The sequence below is a fragment of the Lathyrus oleraceus genome, chromosome 3 (genome assembly GCF_024323335.1).
Source record: "Lathyrus oleraceus cultivar Zhongwan6 chromosome 3, CAAS_Psat_ZW6_1.0, whole genome shotgun sequence".
Lineage (NCBI taxonomy): Eukaryota > Viridiplantae > Streptophyta > Magnoliopsida > Fabales > Fabaceae > Lathyrus > Lathyrus oleraceus.
In genome coordinates, this window is record NC_066581.1 from 285,209,691 (window position 1) to 285,226,919 (window position 17,229).

The 17,229-nt window shown below is 37.0% G+C and overlaps 1 long non-coding RNA gene across 1 annotated transcript; it reads right to left on the reverse strand.

Annotated features, from left to right (window-relative positions):
• Window positions 1-12,453: 12,453 nt before the first annotated feature.
• Window positions 12,454-14,508, reverse strand: LOC127127067 (uncharacterized). The gene is made up of 3 exons (XR_007805206.1): window positions 13,773-14,508; window positions 13,378-13,705; window positions 12,454-12,721 (listed from the first exon to the last, which is right to left on the reverse strand). It is a non-coding gene; the product is annotated as an uncharacterized LOC127127067 (long non-coding RNA).
• Between the last annotated feature and the right edge of the window lie 2,721 nt (window positions 14,509-17,229).

A 17,229-nucleotide genomic window follows, 5' to 3' on the forward strand; every position in this document is an offset into this window, starting at 1 on the left:
TCGTTCATTCTTTTCTTTCACTCTTAAAACTTTGGACTAAAAAGGACCATTGGAATCTAGCATTTTGATGTAACCATGAAACGATTGATTCCAACGCATGGGTCTTGTTCTTATCAAGCGTTCGCAGTCCATCAAACAATTTTTAAAAATAATTCGAATGAAAAAGGACCATTAGAGTCTAGAATTCCGGTGGAATCCGGAATGATTGATTCAGAAGCTTATGTCTTTTCTCATCAAACATCTGTCATTCACTTAAAACGTTCAACCCATCAAACTCTTTTCTAGCCGCAGTGCAATTAATCTTAAAAATCTTTTTCAAAATGAAAGATCTTTCGTCTCTAGATAATGCAAAGCAATGCTTCAGCCACAACCGTTGAGTTGAAGTAAGTGACATTTTCCCGTGAACACTGATATGTAAAAATCTATTCAATGCGATGCAAACGCCCGCTCCTCATTTGTTTTGGGTAAAACAATATTTCCCATCGATTGATACAAACTAACTTTCACTAAAATCGACCAACAAATAAATATTTTCTATCCAGAACTACGTATTCCTTGAGTTCTCCATCGCACCCGAAGATAAATAGGAGCGAGGCCCGCAATCTCGTCAGGCACTCTAATAAAAACTTTTTGTGATCATTTTCTTTTCTCTTTAATCTTTTACTACTCAAAGAAAATAATTAGTATAAGCTAACATTCAATCTCAAGTTTAACTAAAAGGTTCCCGCTGAGTACAACGGACGTGAGGGGTGCTAATACTTTCCCCTTGTGTAATGGACTCCCGAACCCAAATATGGTTGAGAAGACCATGTTCTTTTCAAAAGGTTTTATCGATACTTTACTATTCCTTCATTGAGATAAATAAAGTTCGGTGGCGACTCTGTTCGAACATTTTTTCCGCGAGCATGTGATGCATTTTGCGAAGGATCGTATTTTTCGATGCACGACAGATGGAGACTCTGCTGGGGATATGATGCTCCATGCAAGAGAGAGTCAAGCCTAATTTAGTTAACTTTGCGATAAAACATTGGCTTTTTTTTAATTGTGTCCTTTATGCTTGTTTGCTTATTTGCTTTCTTTTATGCTTTCTCTTATTTCATTATATGTGTTCATCTTGTTTATCTGTGGGATTTGGGATGATATCATGAGTAAAGCTCTACACCCGAGCTTTGGAAAAAATAAGAGAGAACATATAGTTTAGAATTGGAAGTTTTGTAGTGTTAGTCCCCAAGGGCCTTTCCTTGCGTGCCTAGCATGAAGATTTCCCCATAGAGTAGACATATTCGTAGATACTGTTATAAGACAACTAGTCTGTCACATAACATTGATTCGTGAAGGGTCGATGCCTTTAGGACCCCTCTTAGGACCATTTTTTGCTTTGGTGGTTGTGTAGTGTTAGTCTCTAATGGCCACTCCTTATGCGCTCAACATGAAACCCCCACTTAGAATAGACCTTTTCGTCACTCATGTGATAAAGCGGCTAGCCTGTTGCATGACGTTGATATGATTAGAGTCCGTGACTCTGAGAACCTTATCCATCAACATAGAAATTATCATGTGAGTGGGTTTATGGGTATCCAACCTAGAACTATCTGTTAAGAAACCTACCAAGTAAGAAGTTTTGAGTTTACTTATGATATCCCAAGCCCCAAACCATGCATTCATAATCATTTGCATAAGCATCATGACGCTCATGCAAATTTTGTTTTCAGGGAATCTTTGTACGCATAATTGTTAGCATTCAAAGCTTGTAATAGGTTCAGTTAGAAGAAAAACATTGCAACTCAAGGCTAAGATGCCAGACATTGTCAACATATTAAGGCTTCTAAGTGAGCTTCCTCCATGCTTCAGGGGCACTCTAGAAGGGAACTTAGCAAGATTTTAGGTATCCTCTCAGTTAATGTTCAGACATCGGCCATCACTGCCTTAGCCCAATTTTATTAGCCCCCACTTTGAAGTTTCTTGTTTCAAGACTTTCAATTGACTTCAACCTTGGAGGAGTTTGAAGGGCTCTTGAGATTCTCCATGAAGAGAAGGAACCCATACACTAGAATTGGCCAGATACCTGAAGTAGAGAAACTAGCTCTTACACTCCAAATTCCTATCTCTGATGCAATGGCTAATTGGAAGAAAAGGGAGAAACTCTCTGGTTTTTGGAGAGCTTACTTGGAAGGAGAAGCTGAAAAGTTGTTTATGGCACTTCATTAGGACGTATTGGAAAATGTACTAGCTCTTCTCATATATGGGATAGTTTTGTTCCCAACTTTTGAAGGCTTTATAGATTCAGCAGCCATCAGCATCTTTTGGACCATTTGGAAGGAAAAACAAAGTCTAGTACCTTCGCTTCTCGCAAACACTTTTCACACCTTGAATACTCTCCACTAGAAAAAGAGTGGCACGTTGATCTGTTGTCTCCCATTACTTTACAATTGGCTTGTCTCACACGTGTTCAAACTCAATGCTCATATTGGTACAATAGCTGATGGGGATTGGGCCAGAACTTTGGTGTCTTTATCCAGCAAGGATGTCACTTGGTACCGCAACAAACTAAATGTAGAAGAAATCATCGTCAGTTATGGAAGTTTTCTCAATGTACCTTTAATAGGGTCCAAAGGGTGTATAAGTCACAATCTTATGTTGGATTTACGATAGTTTGGATACCCTATGCGTGGGAAACCTGATGATAGGAAATTGAAGGAGATGATTCTGAATAACATGGGAACTAGTGATCCAACCCTACTCCATAAAATCATCTGACTTGTGGGAAAGTTCGCACCCAATGGATAGAATCAGGAAAGACGAATGATGTGTCTAGGGTGCCTTACCAACAATGGGTTATAGAAATAGTCAAAATTGTGAAACTTCTTTCATCTATAGAAGTTCCTCTAAGGTCCGCTTCGCCAGAACTAATACCTGTTTCTCTTGAATAAGTGGAAGAGCTTAGAGCCACAGTGGCTAGGCTTGAAAAATAAAAGGAAGAATTATAGTCTAACCTCTATAAGGAAACCAAAGAGAAAATGGTTCTCAAGAGAAAAAATGACCAAAGGAAGGAAATGCTAGCCAAAATCCGGAAAAAGAACAAGGTTAAGCAAGATCTTAAGGAAAGAGTCTTAGAATGCCCAGATCAAGCCGAAAATGGGTTAAGATCACTCCATAATCAATTTAATAAAGCTAAGAGAGATGGAAAAGAGTGGAAGCATTGTGAAACCTAGCCATCAAGTAAAAGAAGGAGGAAAGGGAGGAACTTACGGCCCAAATATGAGAACTTGAGGAGCAACTCCGAGACTCTTAAGCCAAAGTGGAACGTGAGCGTCACCTTAAGGAAAAAGCACATAAAGTCTCTCAAATTTGTCCTAGGGCATGGAAAGAGAAGTGTGATGAACTGAAGATTAACAAGAAGCTAGCTTGTCATTGGAAAGAACAATATGAGTCTTTGAAGAGCCAAAGCATGGGTTGGCTAAATGAGAGGAAACACTTGAATGGGGTATTAGACACATCTGAATGCACCATCAGCCTTTTGCAACCAATTGTTGTTACATACCATACAAAGTTGGCTAACCTCATAGAGTTCTACAACAGTGTGGCCAGGGATCTACCATGAAGGCTAGATAACTCTTTAGAGGACATGGATGAGAACAATACTCATCCTTCAGTCATACCCCAAAATTTAGCCTCCATTTTTCTAGCTTTTGTTTAAGTTTCCTTTGAATACATGGAATCATATCATGCATCACCATAACATTAGCATGTACATTGCATTTGGTCATTGGTTCACAAGCATGGACACATTCTTTGGTTTGATCTTAACATTAGGGGTTTCACTTTGTTTTGCTTATAAACTAACCAAAGCATTAATAATAGATGGTTCTTGTTTATTACCTTGTTCATGTAGGTGATCAGCCTCAATTCAAGACAAAAAAAAAGTCAATTTGGTCAAGAAAGATGCAAGTGTGGTTCATTAATTCAAGAGTTGTTCATGTGTTTATTTCCATGCCATTTCATCCAATCCCCAAGCCATCCTCAAGATCATTCAAACCTTAATCAAGTTCTATTCAAGGGATGCTCATTCCATCATCATTTTGTCTTGGGATGCTAGAAAACTCCAAGTTGGCACAAGTTTGGTTGACCTAATTTGCAACCTTGAACAGCTAGAAAAACCCTGCCTCACTTGAACCCAATAACACTCCAAAAATAGTTTGTGGTTTCTTCATTCAAGCTCTTTCAACCTCAAATATTTGCTTAGAAAGCTTCATCAGCATCATCTGAAGCTAACTGCATTATCACTTTACCTTGAAACCTCTTGCATCGTGCTTCCCGTTTCTGCCATTGTTGACCTTTGAAGCTTCAACTAGAAAGGTATTTACGAGTTAAATCCTTGAGAAAACAAGTTACCAGTCTCTTCACATTGTTCCACTGATCAAAAACCCTCAATTACCATTCATTTATCTTTTGTATTAAGCATTTAATTTTACTTTGAACACTTAGGATTCTTCGTGTTTTTGAGAAAAATTCTCCCTGCTCAAAGCCAATCAATGGCTCTGATACAGGGATACATGAATGATAAGGTGTTGCAAAGCTAACTCCATGCTTGGGTGTTGCTAAAAACACGAGTTCATGATTTGCAAAAATCTAATTGAAGGTTGAAGACGAAGTTAAACTGCGCGTGTTTTGGTACCAAGATTCAAATTCAACCAATCATATTGTGCCACTGCATTTTTTAAATCTCTTGAGGCGCGCTAATTCTTTTTTCTTTTTATTTTATTTCTTTTCTTTTCTTTTCCATTTAATTTCTCACTCAATTTTAATTCAATTTGATCCAAATTGTTTACAGAAAGATGACAACTCGACACCGGTGCTTCACCAGACCCAACAAACAAAGAATTGTGTCTAAATATGAACAAGAAAATTTTGCAACTAGGGAGGCCTTAGCGCAACTGCAAGGTCATATGGGTACCATCTTGGAATATCACAAATCTCAGAGGGACATTGCTATTGTTGTTAATTTAACCGATGCTACTGTTGTAACTACTTCTGTTGGCACCGCTCTTGTTGTGGTGGATCCCAGTAGGTTTGTTGCATCCTACCCATGAGGAATGCCTCATAACTACACTCCACAGTTTTCTAGTGGGAATCCTTTCGTGTTGTACCAACCCTTCGCTGCTTCCTCTTCCAATATGAATTCTATTTTTGTCCCATGGGGAGTTCCATATCATTTCTCAGCTTAAGGGGTTGAAACTGATGAGGCTCATCAACCTGCTGTGAATGTTAACAATGCTGAGGACTAAGAGCCCGAGTATAGGGGCCCTTCTACCAATTTCCGGATTCTTGCCCAACCAGCTCAGCCGAATCCTTATGTGTCTCTGCTATGGTTCAACCGCTTCTGAACAATGTTGTGCTCCAGTATGCTCACTCTAGGGCACCATTTGCTCATAATGTGCAACTTGGGGGGAAGTTTGTTCGAGAGGGCACTCAAACTGCTCAGACTTTGAACCATGCTTTGTTGTATCAGATGTATCTGCAGTTCATGCCACAACCACCGCCTACTCAAAATGTTGCCCAGCCTCCTCCAAGGGTTGCCACTTAAATGGTCCACGAGTTCAATCAACCCAGGCCCGCAGATTACCGAAATTTAGAGGAAAGGATCCGTGCTATTGAAGGTTTCTCTGCCCATGGGTTGAATGCTAGAGAGTTGTGCTTAGTGCCGAATGTTGTGCTCCCGCAGAAATTGAAGGTACTTAACTTGCCCAAGTACAAAGGTTTGAGTTGTCCTCGTAGTCACATCACTATGCACTGCAGAAGGATGGCTTCTTATATTGATAATGATGAGTTATTGATCCATTGCTTCCAAAATAGCCTATATGGGGCATCATTGGATTGATACATGAATTTGGAACCATGGAAGATAAGGACATGGAAAGATTTGTCTGAGGCATTCTTGAACCAATACAAGTATAATCTAGATATGGCTCCTATAATATTGCAGCTACAAAATCAGTTACAAAGGTCTAATGAGACGTTCAAAGAGTACACACAGAGGTGGCGCGAGATGGCTTCAAGAGTTAGACCTTTTTTGTCTGATATTGAGTTGGTAGATATCTTTATGGGAACTCTCCAGGGTTTGTAGTATGAAAAGATGGTTGGTAGTTCATCTTCCAACTTTGTTGATATAGTCGTGATTGATGAAAGAATAAAAAGTGGGGTCAAATCAGGAAAGATCACCGACAGTTATAGTAATCAATAATCTACAACCAAGAAGCCTCTGAGTGGTTATGCAAAGAAGAAAGAAGTATAGTCAAATGTTGTAACGACAAGTGTTCCTCACTACCAAGCTCTTATGGTCCTTACGTCGTACTTTCCTTATCCATATGTAGCTGTCACTCAGTTCCAACAATAACCTTTCCAATATCAACCACAGTTCCAACAGCCTCCCCAGGCTCCGCAACAACAACAACCTCATCAGGGGAAGGCTCCACAAAGACAATATCAAAACAACAAAAATAAGAATCAGAATCGACGTAATCAGGATTAGAATCAGAATCAAAACCAATGGCGTCTACAATATACAAAGATCTTTGTGACGTACACTAAGTTATTGCTCTACCTGGTGCATGTGGGGGCCGTTGTTCCAAAAGAGATTCCACTGGAAGTGTTTCCTTAACACCCAAAACACAACCCTAATGTCTCATGTGCTTTCCATGCAGGTTATATTATGCATTCAACCGAAGACTGCATTGTGTTCAGGAACAGAGTGCAAGAACTTATTGATCAAGATATTTTGTCTTTCACTGAGGAAAAGCCAAATGTAAAGACCAATCCATTGCCCAATCATAATAGTCTGACAGTTAATGCAGTTCTTGAAGAAGAAGAAACAAAAGTGGTTAGTCTAGTGGATGATTTGAAGTCTCCGTTATCAGTTATCTCAGCAAATTTACAGAAGCATGGTGTTTTGGCCGGTATTATGACAACTATGATATATGCAAGACCGAGCCAAATAAGTGTGAAGAACTCAAAGGGTGTGTCCAAGAGTTGATGAAACAGAGGGTCTTACAATTTGTAAGATCTAGAGCCATATAAGTTTTTGTCATTAAGCCAATCGAGATTGTGTATCGAAAGAAGAAGATTGAGGTTCCAATGAAGAAAATCCAACCCATCAACATCTGTGTTCCCACTCCTTTTCCTTACCAAGATTCCAAGGCGGTGCCCTGGAAATATGATACAACTATCTCTGTTGATGGAAAAGAAATCCAGTTTTCTGATACCAAAATTGTTAACATAGCAGGTACATGTGGGATGACTCGAAGCGGTCATGTGTTTGCGCCAAAGTATAATCCTAAAGTTACACAAGCACCAGTGGTGGTTCCTACTCCTTCTCCTCAGGCAAGGATGTCTGTATTTGTTCCCGCTATTCCCGTTAGGACACCTAGTTCCTTCATGTCAAAAGGTATTTCCACTAGCACAGCTGAAGCAGCCAATTCTAAAGGTAAAGAAGTAGTCAAAGAACACGGGCAGATTGAAAAACTTATTACTGCAGAAGAAGGACAAAAGTTTCTTAAGTTGATTAAGAAGAGTGATTTCAAGAATTTTGACCAGTTGGGTCAAACTCCTTCCAAGATTTCAATCTTATCATTACTACTCAGTTTGGAGGCTCGCCACAAGGCTATGCTAAAGGGAGCAACCATAACAAGGCTTTACACATCTCTGTTACTTATGCAAATACCTTGGTCTCTAGGGTTCTGGTTGGTACAGGCTCTTCACTCAATGTGTTACCAAAGAGCACATTGCGTCAATTGCAATTTGAAGGACCATAGATGCGGGCTAGTGCACTGATTGTGCGAGCTTTTGATGGATCAAGGAGGGAAGCCATTTAAGAGGTGGATTTGCCAGTATGTGTGGGTCCTCGCCAATTTGCTATCACTTTTCAAGTTATGGACATCCATCCCACTTACAGCTTCCTATTGAGGAGGTCGTGGATTCATGTTGTCGGTGCAGTAACATCCATTTTACATCAGAAATTGAAGTTTATGTTTGGAGACAAGCTCGTAATTGTCTGTGGTGAGTAGGACTTTATGATTAGTGAGTTGTCATCTTTTTTATACATTGAAACAGAGGAAGGGATAACTGAGATCCCTTTCCACTGTTTGGATTTTGAGGATGTCAGCTCTGGTTACGTTAATCAAAGCCAGTCAGCAACTGTGGTGTTATCTTCAGCAAGAAGTGCTATGAAGACTCTTGAGAAGGACCATCTCTCTAGTTGGGGACAAATTGTGAAAGTAGCTGAAAAGCACGACCGCTTTGGTCTTGGTTACCATCCTACTTCCCATCATCCAGGTGCAAGGGGGTATAAGAAGTTCAATCCAGTTCGATTTAGCAACACATGCTACCAGTATGATCTTTTTGTGGCAGTGGTGGATGGTGCAAGCTCTAGCAAGCAAACAGTCTTTGGTTTCATCCACAAGTGTCCTCCGGGATTCAAGCTAGACAACTGGATAACTACTATAATCCATGTGGTCTTTTCATAAAAGGTGTAATGCATTTTGTTTTTCTCATCCCTTGCCCTTGCCCGAGGCATGTGGATAGCTTGTAAGGATTTCCATTATTTTAAACACATTATGAAATCAATGAAAGGCAATTTTTTACATTCAAAATCAAGATCCTTTTCTTTCTGTTATTTTTACCCTTTTCACTAAAATAAAATGGCAAAAGTTTTTTTTCTTCTTTGTTACACCTTTTTCAAAAGCTCATTCTAAAATAAGCTCATACACATGCAGAGCAAATAATTCCACTGAAAACAACTTGGCTGAAATTCGATGTAAATATGGGTTTCCTATCAACCAAGTCGAAGACGACGGGGAGGAAGATTATGAAGTACCGACTGAACTTGCAAAGCTTCTTGAGCACGAAGAAAAAGAGATTCATCCATACAAAGAGCCGATAGAAGTGATCAATTTGGGTTCCAATGAAGTCAGAAGAGAAGTCAAGATATGTGCATCCCTTGTAGAGCATGTACACAACGAGTTAGTCAAGCTACTTTATAAAGATATGCTTGGGTTGGATACCAATATTATTGAACATCGCTTACCACTCAAGCCTGAATGTCCCCGGGTTAAACAAAAGCTTCACAAAACCAGACCCGGCATGGAACTGAAGATTAAATAAGAGGTTAAAAAGCAGTTTGATTTTGGCTTCTTATCCATTGTTGAATATCCTCGGTGGGTGGCTAACATCATCCCGGTTTCGAAGAAAGATGGGAAGGTTAGAATGTATGTGGATTACTGAGATATTAACAAAGCGAGTTTGAAGGATGACTTTCCTTTGCCTCATATTGATGTTCTGGTAGACAACACTACTCAACATTCAATATTTTCATTCATGGATGGGTTTTCAAGGTACAACCAAATAAAGATGGCTCTAGATGATATGGAGAAGACAACTTTCATTACACCTTGGGGAACCTGCTGCTGCAAAGTCATGCCATTTGGTTTGAAGAATGCAGGGGCAGCATATCAGCGTGCTATGATAGCTCTCTTTCATGATATGATTCACAAAGATATTGAAGTTTATGTAGACGATATGACTACCAAATCCAAGACCGAAGACGACCACTTGGACCATTTGAGGAAGCTATTTTCAAGACTTCGGAAATTCAAACTAAGGTTAAATCCTGCAAAATGCACCTTTGGGGTTCGATCCGACAAACTGTTGGGTTTCATTGTGAGTTAGAAGGGTATTGAAGTTGATCTCAATAAGGTCATAGCGATTCAAGACATGCCCGCTCCCAAAACAGAAAAAGAAGTCTGAGGATTCCTTGGACGACTTAACTACATTTCAAGGTTCTTGTCTCATTTGACGACTGCTTGTGAACCGATTTTCTAGCTGCTAAGAAAAAATCAAGTGATCATGTGGAATAATGATTGTCAAGAAGCATTTGACAAAATAAAAAGTACTTGCAAAAACTACCGATCTTGAAACCACTTGTTCATGGTAGACCACTAATCATGTATCTTACCATGTTAGATGAATCAATGGGTTGTGTATTGGGTCAACATAATGACACAGACCAAAAAGAGTATGCAATCTACTACTTGAGCAAGAATTTCACCGAGTGTGATACCATATCTCACTATTGGAGAAACTTGTTGTGCTTTAGCTTGGTCAACTCGACGCTTAAGACAATGTATGATTTGTCATGCAACTTTATTGATATCCAAAATGGATCCAATAAAGTACATTTTTGAAAAGCCTGTTATCAGTGGAAGAATTTCCCGTTGGCAAATGCTACTAACCGAGTACGACATCCAATATGTAACCCATAAAGCTATCAAGGGAAGCGTCTTGTCTGACTACGTTGCCGATCAACCCGTGGAAGTTTATCAATCATGTTCATTCGAGATTGCAATATTCCAGGCCCTGACGAAGGACCCAAACCAGGATCACAATGGACACTCATGTTCGACGATGCCTCTAATACAAAAGATCATGGGATAGGGGCAATTATGACATATCCGTCTGGTTTCCATATTCTATTCACCTCTAAATTATGCTTTGACTGCACCAACAACATGGAAGAATATGAGGCATGTATCTGCGGTATTAAAGCAACCATCGATTTGAGAATTAAGATTCTTAAGGTGTACGAGGATTATGCTTTAGTGATCAATCAAGTTCGAGGAGATTGGGAAACTCGGGATAAGAAGCTAATTCCGTACAGAGAACACGTGGTGAAATTGATTCCCTATTTTGATGAAATCACTTTTCATTATATCCCAAAAGAAGAGAATCAGTTAGCCGATGCTCTAGCTACTTTGGCATCCATGTTTAAAAGTCAAATGGAAGAATGAATCACTTGCCATCCATATTGACCACTTGGTGAACCAGCACTCTCTCTAGAAATGGAGGCCGAATATGACAATAAGCCTTGGTTTTATGACATCAAGAGATATCTAGAAAAGAAAGAGTATCCTGAGAAAGCATCAGTCACTGATAATAAGGTTTTGAGAAGATTTTCTTCTAAGTTCTTCCTGGATGGGGATGTGTTATACAAGAGGAATTATGATTTCATGTTTCTCATATGCGTGGATAAACACGAAGCAAGCACGATCATAAGGTCCATCCATGAGGGTTATGAAGGTGTACATGCAAAAAGGCCCGCCATGGCCAAAAAGATCCTTCAGGATGGTTATTACTGGACAACCATGGAGGTCGATTGTTACAACTTCATTAAAAGATGTCACAAAATGTCAGATATTTGGTGACAAGATTCGTGTTCCTCCGACTCCATTGAATGTTTTGACTTGTCCTTGGCCTTTCTCCATGTGGAGTATTGACATGAATTGTATGATCGAACCGAAAGCTTCAAACGATCATCGTTTCATCCTAGTTGCCATTGACTACTTCACAAAGTGAGTTGAAGTTGCTTCCTATGAAAATGTTATAAGACAAGTGGTTACACGATTCATAAAGAAAGAAATAATATGTCACTAAGGTGTTCCTAGCAAGATTATTACTAACAACATTGTTGTATCCCAAAATTTTCCCTCCCCTTTTCACTTTTTATCTAATCCATGACTTAAGATTCATTTGCATTCATATGCATCATGCATTCAGGTTAATACAATCTCACATATTCAAAGCTTGTGGTCAACTAAACTAGGGTTTTGCCTGAGTATCGAAGCTTGGCTCATCATGTAAGGGGAAACATTGATTTCATGCTCTTTCAGACCTTAGTTCAGGAAAGTCATAATCTTGACATTCATTCGTGTATTAGAAACCCTAATTCCTGACTTTACCATCCTTTGACCTCACGGGCTTTCTTTTTGCACCTGAAACCCTAATCAGGCAAGGGATTATCATGTGGCGCCAGGCGATTTAAGTTATCATCCTAGGCTTGGTAGGAACCTTGATTCATCCTTTGTATGTATGCCCATATGTTCGATATTCCATTTGATTCAAACATGACACATGCCTTTGATTTAAGTCTCTTGGTATTGGCAGAAGCACTGACCTAAATGTCCTATTTCATTGTGGATTTTACAACAGTAGGTGTTTCTTGTCTTGCTTGCAATCAAGTGAAAACCATATTTCTCGATCCATTGTTGACTTTTGTGATCAACAAGTTGACCAAAGTCAACCATTATCCATAAATTATCTCCAATCTCATGCTCATTTGATTTTGTCCACGTCATTTCATGGTTTAACAAGCCGAGTCATCCCATTTTTGTTGCTAACTTTTGGATCTAACTTGCATTCATTTTTCATTTCATCTTGTGTTTCATTAAACCACTCAATGGTGAACTAGTCTTTTAAATCTTTTTTTAGAATTAAATTAATTTTCAACCCATCTTAATGGTCTTCCAAAAATTGTTCCAAGTTAATATTAGGAAACTAATTGCAACATAACTTTTGATCCGTCTCAACCTTCTCTTTAAATCTTGTCACTAACTTCTCAAAACCATCTAAATCGATTTCAAATCCATTAACCTTCAAGAGCATTTTATAAAACCATTTCAAAATAGTCTTCAAATCCATTTTAAATTCGTGACTAGGAAATCCATTATTTCCATTATTAGCCAATTCCCAAAACCTCTCAGTAATTCAATACAATTTATCTCATAACTTTTCTATAAAACAATTCCTAATCAAGGTCAGCTGCAACATTAAACAAGGCTTGGCGCATCTCTCTCTGCATAAATCTGCACGATTCCTCTCTAGTATTCCCTGCATCCTGCATCATGACAGTAAAAGTATCATAACACATCCAAATTTCAGTAGAAAGTTCAAAGCACCTACAACTTGTATATCTGCTCCAATAGATTTAACATTACCCTACACTTTTCTCAATAGGGTACCAAGTGAAAGAGCAAGTTAACTATCATAACTCTGTTTTAATACCGGATTAATTTCAATGAAAAAAAGACTAACAACAATGTAAATTTCATTTGCAAAACAAGAATAAAATCCAATTCATCCATTTGAATTTCACTAGTTTATTTCACCAACTGAATTCAGATCGCTAACTAATGTTAACTAAGTTGAATCTGCAACTAACTATTGAAATTGAACTTAAGTTTCATGGGAATTTCATAAACGGATTAGAGAGCTATGTCACAAGTTCCATTCACCTCAGAACATAGATGGAAAACGCATAACAAAAACCAACATGCACACATCTGCAAAGATTCACTTAACACAACATCAAAACAAGTTCACAATAGAATTAACTAGCATTTTAAGGCAACTAATAAAATGATTCACTAACAGAATTTGAAACTCCTCACTAACCAATTCTCAACTAACCAAATGATTTCTGATACTAACTTTTTCATTTCACCTGAATCTCATTAGCATTTGTAACAAACTCTGCAGAATATATAAATTAACCTGATTGTAATTCAGAAGAAAAAATCTTCATTCTTCACTTCAATCTTCATTCTTCCTTTCTTCGATTCTTCACTCTTGATTCTGTTTTCAACCTTGAAAATTCCAGACCGATTCCGCATTCTTCATCCTCTCCTAGTCTCATTTTCATCATTTCATCTTCCACAATCCTTATGTGACGACTCTGCAACTGAACCTTCCTCCTGCACCTGAAATTGTTCTTTCTGCAACCAAGAAGCTTTGCTCTGCAGGGCAAGTTTTCCATTCTGTAGCTGGCAGTTTCAGTTCCGCAGTTTGAATCTTGACACCACAACACGATATCGCTTTCCACCTAACAAACGTGGAAGTCAGAAGAAGTATAACAGGAAGCGGAAAGGAAACAAGATTTTCATACTTACGCAAAGATTGTGTTTAACTTGGTTAGGGAGGTCGAGGTTGAGGAGGATATCAATTTGTCGAAACCGAAGAGGAATCTGAGTAACGGCGATTTCATATTCGGTTGGCCTTTGGTGTTCGAGACAAAAACGAGATCCATTTTCGGCCATGTTCATGAACGGGAACCATTCAACAGAACAAGAAGAACCTCACGCAAGCGGAAAATCGCATCAACAATCATGAATTCATACGCACGCAGTTTCACAATCAGCGTTTGCACACACGGAAGAAGAAGAAGCAATCAATACTGATTTTGTTTCGGTGAGTATTCACCATCTGCTTCCAGTTTCTATTCCAACTATGCACGCGTTCGTGTTTTCGTGATTGGAGATCGAATTCGTCTTGAACCCGCCGTTCCACCATTGCTTCGCCGTGAGACACAGGATTCCGAAAGCGGCTCTACAAAGAGGACTAGAATCCTCGGAGTCCGATCTTTCCACGTATTGCCCTTATTATTTTCCAACCAATTCTTCAATGTAGCATGGGAAAATTCAACTCGGTTAGTTTTTGTATTTTCAAGGTGTCAAACCTGATCGGTCCAAGCACAAACAATCTTCTCCTTCACCTGGTCAAGAATGTGCTGCAAACATATTTCAATAAATCAGGACATTTTTTGCACACTTTTCTGAAATGCATAGCGAAATTGGCATATAATTATTTTATGGAAGAATTTGCTATATGATTTCATGCATCCATTATTTTTTCCACAACCACACCTGTTTTCGCCATTTTTCCATCTCCGGACTCTATCTGTTTCGTCTCAATTGCGTGTTTAACCTAACTTCTCACATTCTTTGTTATATGATATCTACAAAGTAATACATAAGAAATAGGAAATACTTTTGCAACCAAATTCATCAAGGCAAATATCGTGGTCGATAACAATCACTTTAGACATTTCATCTTGGTCCTTCAATATTTCCCAACACACCTCTAAGTCTTAAGTAACATTCTCCTCTTTCTCGCTCTCTAGAAATGCAAACATGATAGAATATGTCTTTTCAATTGAGGTAACATCAACCATCTCCAATAATAGAAGTCTATATTTGTTGGTCTTGTACGTTGAATTAAGTATGAGCACAGTATGAAACGTGTTATAAGTACCTAGACACATAACTGTTATCATCCAACAGTTTCAAGGGTTGTTGCATTTTAGTTCTATCCCCCTAAGCGACTTGTTAGTTTGGTATCAAATATTGTACACTTGTTTGATATTTGAGATATTTTAGGGTCATTTACATTTCAAAGTTGTAAGTTATATTTTTCGGTTGAACAAAATTCAAAGTCATGTCAGCAACGCATTCCTTCTCTTCCGGCATGAGTCGACACGCAATTGGATGATTGACTAACTTTTCACACCAATCATGGTTATGCAAACCACATATGACATTAAATCTTCAGCAGCTAATGTTTGTCAACATAACCACGGACTTTAAAGGAACACTCACATTTTCTTGAACGGGTGTAATCTCGTTTAAAATTCTGGAGATGAGGTTTATATTTACGGCTTCTTTTGCATGTCATTGTCACAAAAACACGTCTTTTTATCCGAACCATTATCGGACCTTCCGAACCATAGGAATCCATTGAAGTATTTGATCACGACATTCAAACTATTTCTCATTTTTAAATTGGTTGTCAGCATCTACCGCTTTCACAATAACACTTTGGACATTCAGAGACACAAAACATAGGATGTACCATATCTAATGAAAATAATTACCACATAACAGTAAATAAGCGCTACTACGGTAAATATAGCTGAAAAATAAAGACAAACTGATATCGAAAATGTATTTTCAGTGAAGATACATATCGGAAATACATCTCAGATATTAAAAAAATTCAATTTATAGGATATCACTCATAATAACTTATATTAAATAAGTATTGAATGCGTTCGAAAATATATCTTCGAAAATTAAAAAAATTATTTTAATATTTTTTTACATGGTACTTGAATAATATATATATATATATATATATATATATATATATATATATATATATATATATATATATATATATATATATATATATATATATATATATATATATAATCTGCATGTGGTATATCCATTTGTATGTTATACTAGAATTTTCCTTCCAAAGATTACTACGTTTTTAGTTTTTATGATAAACATAATTTGAAGTGTATTTTAAATAGTAAGAGTTTATTTTATAAAAAAACTAACTTTTATTAACTGCTAATAAAGTAAATAAATTTTTTAAATTTTACGTAAAAGTCGTTAATTAAATTTAAAATATAAAATATAAATTACTTATTTTAATTTAAGTATGGTTTGTTTCACGTTTTTAAAAACAATGATAATTTTAATAGTTTAATTATATGTTGTGTATAAAATATTTTTGAAAAAAGTATTTTAAAAATTAATTAACCATTTTAATTAATATTTAATTACTACATTAGTATATAATTTTATAGTCAATATTTAAAATTTGTTTAACTATTGTTCATATTAGTTTTTTTTATCAATTCAACGAATAAATCATAGAGAAAAAGACACATGCACATGTAAAATATTTTTATACTGTCAACCAATCACGGACGTCTATCTCATAAAATCACACGTTTAATTTTAAAATAATGGTATGACATGGAAGAATCTTATAATTCTATTAAATGATGATGTAAAACTAGTTTATAGCGTGAGTGCATTACCTTTCATCTCTAAACTCTATAGTCATCTAGAATTCAATTCAATATTTTAGAATTTTTAATTAATAGTTTTATTGATTCATATTAGAATTGTTCATGGGTGCTCGTCGGTCCACGAATCCGCTGACCAAACCAACTCATAATAACCCGTTCATTTACGGGTATACTCAACTCAACCCATAACAATCCGTATAATTTTGATTCGGGTATTGGATTTGAGTTTTGTAACCCGCGAACCTGTTGACCCAATTCATTGATGAGACTTTAATAATTTTTTATTATTTTTTATTATTATTTTAAATAAAAATATAAAATTAATATCTCATTAATAACCATAATTTTTAAAAAAAAAATTATTCTCCAACTAAACCAATGAATTTACGCAATATTTTAAGATTAAATGTTGTTTCTCATTTTCTTTTGTATCATTTCCACTTATATATTTTATGAAAATATCGCGTCTTGTTGAATTTTATACAATTATAAAGTGTTATGTTGAGTTGATAAATTTTATTAAATACTATATGATGTGTTTTATTCAATTTGAGTGTTATAAATAAGTATGATTGTATTGAGTTGTGTTACATTTTTTTTAAAACCGACAAAAAGAAACATAAAAAATATATTTTTTATTTGAAACACAACTCGCGAACTCAACCCAACCAAAAATTCATTAATGAATGGGTCGGTTCGGGTCGGTTTTGATAATGAAATTGCGGATTTGGACGATTGACCTAACC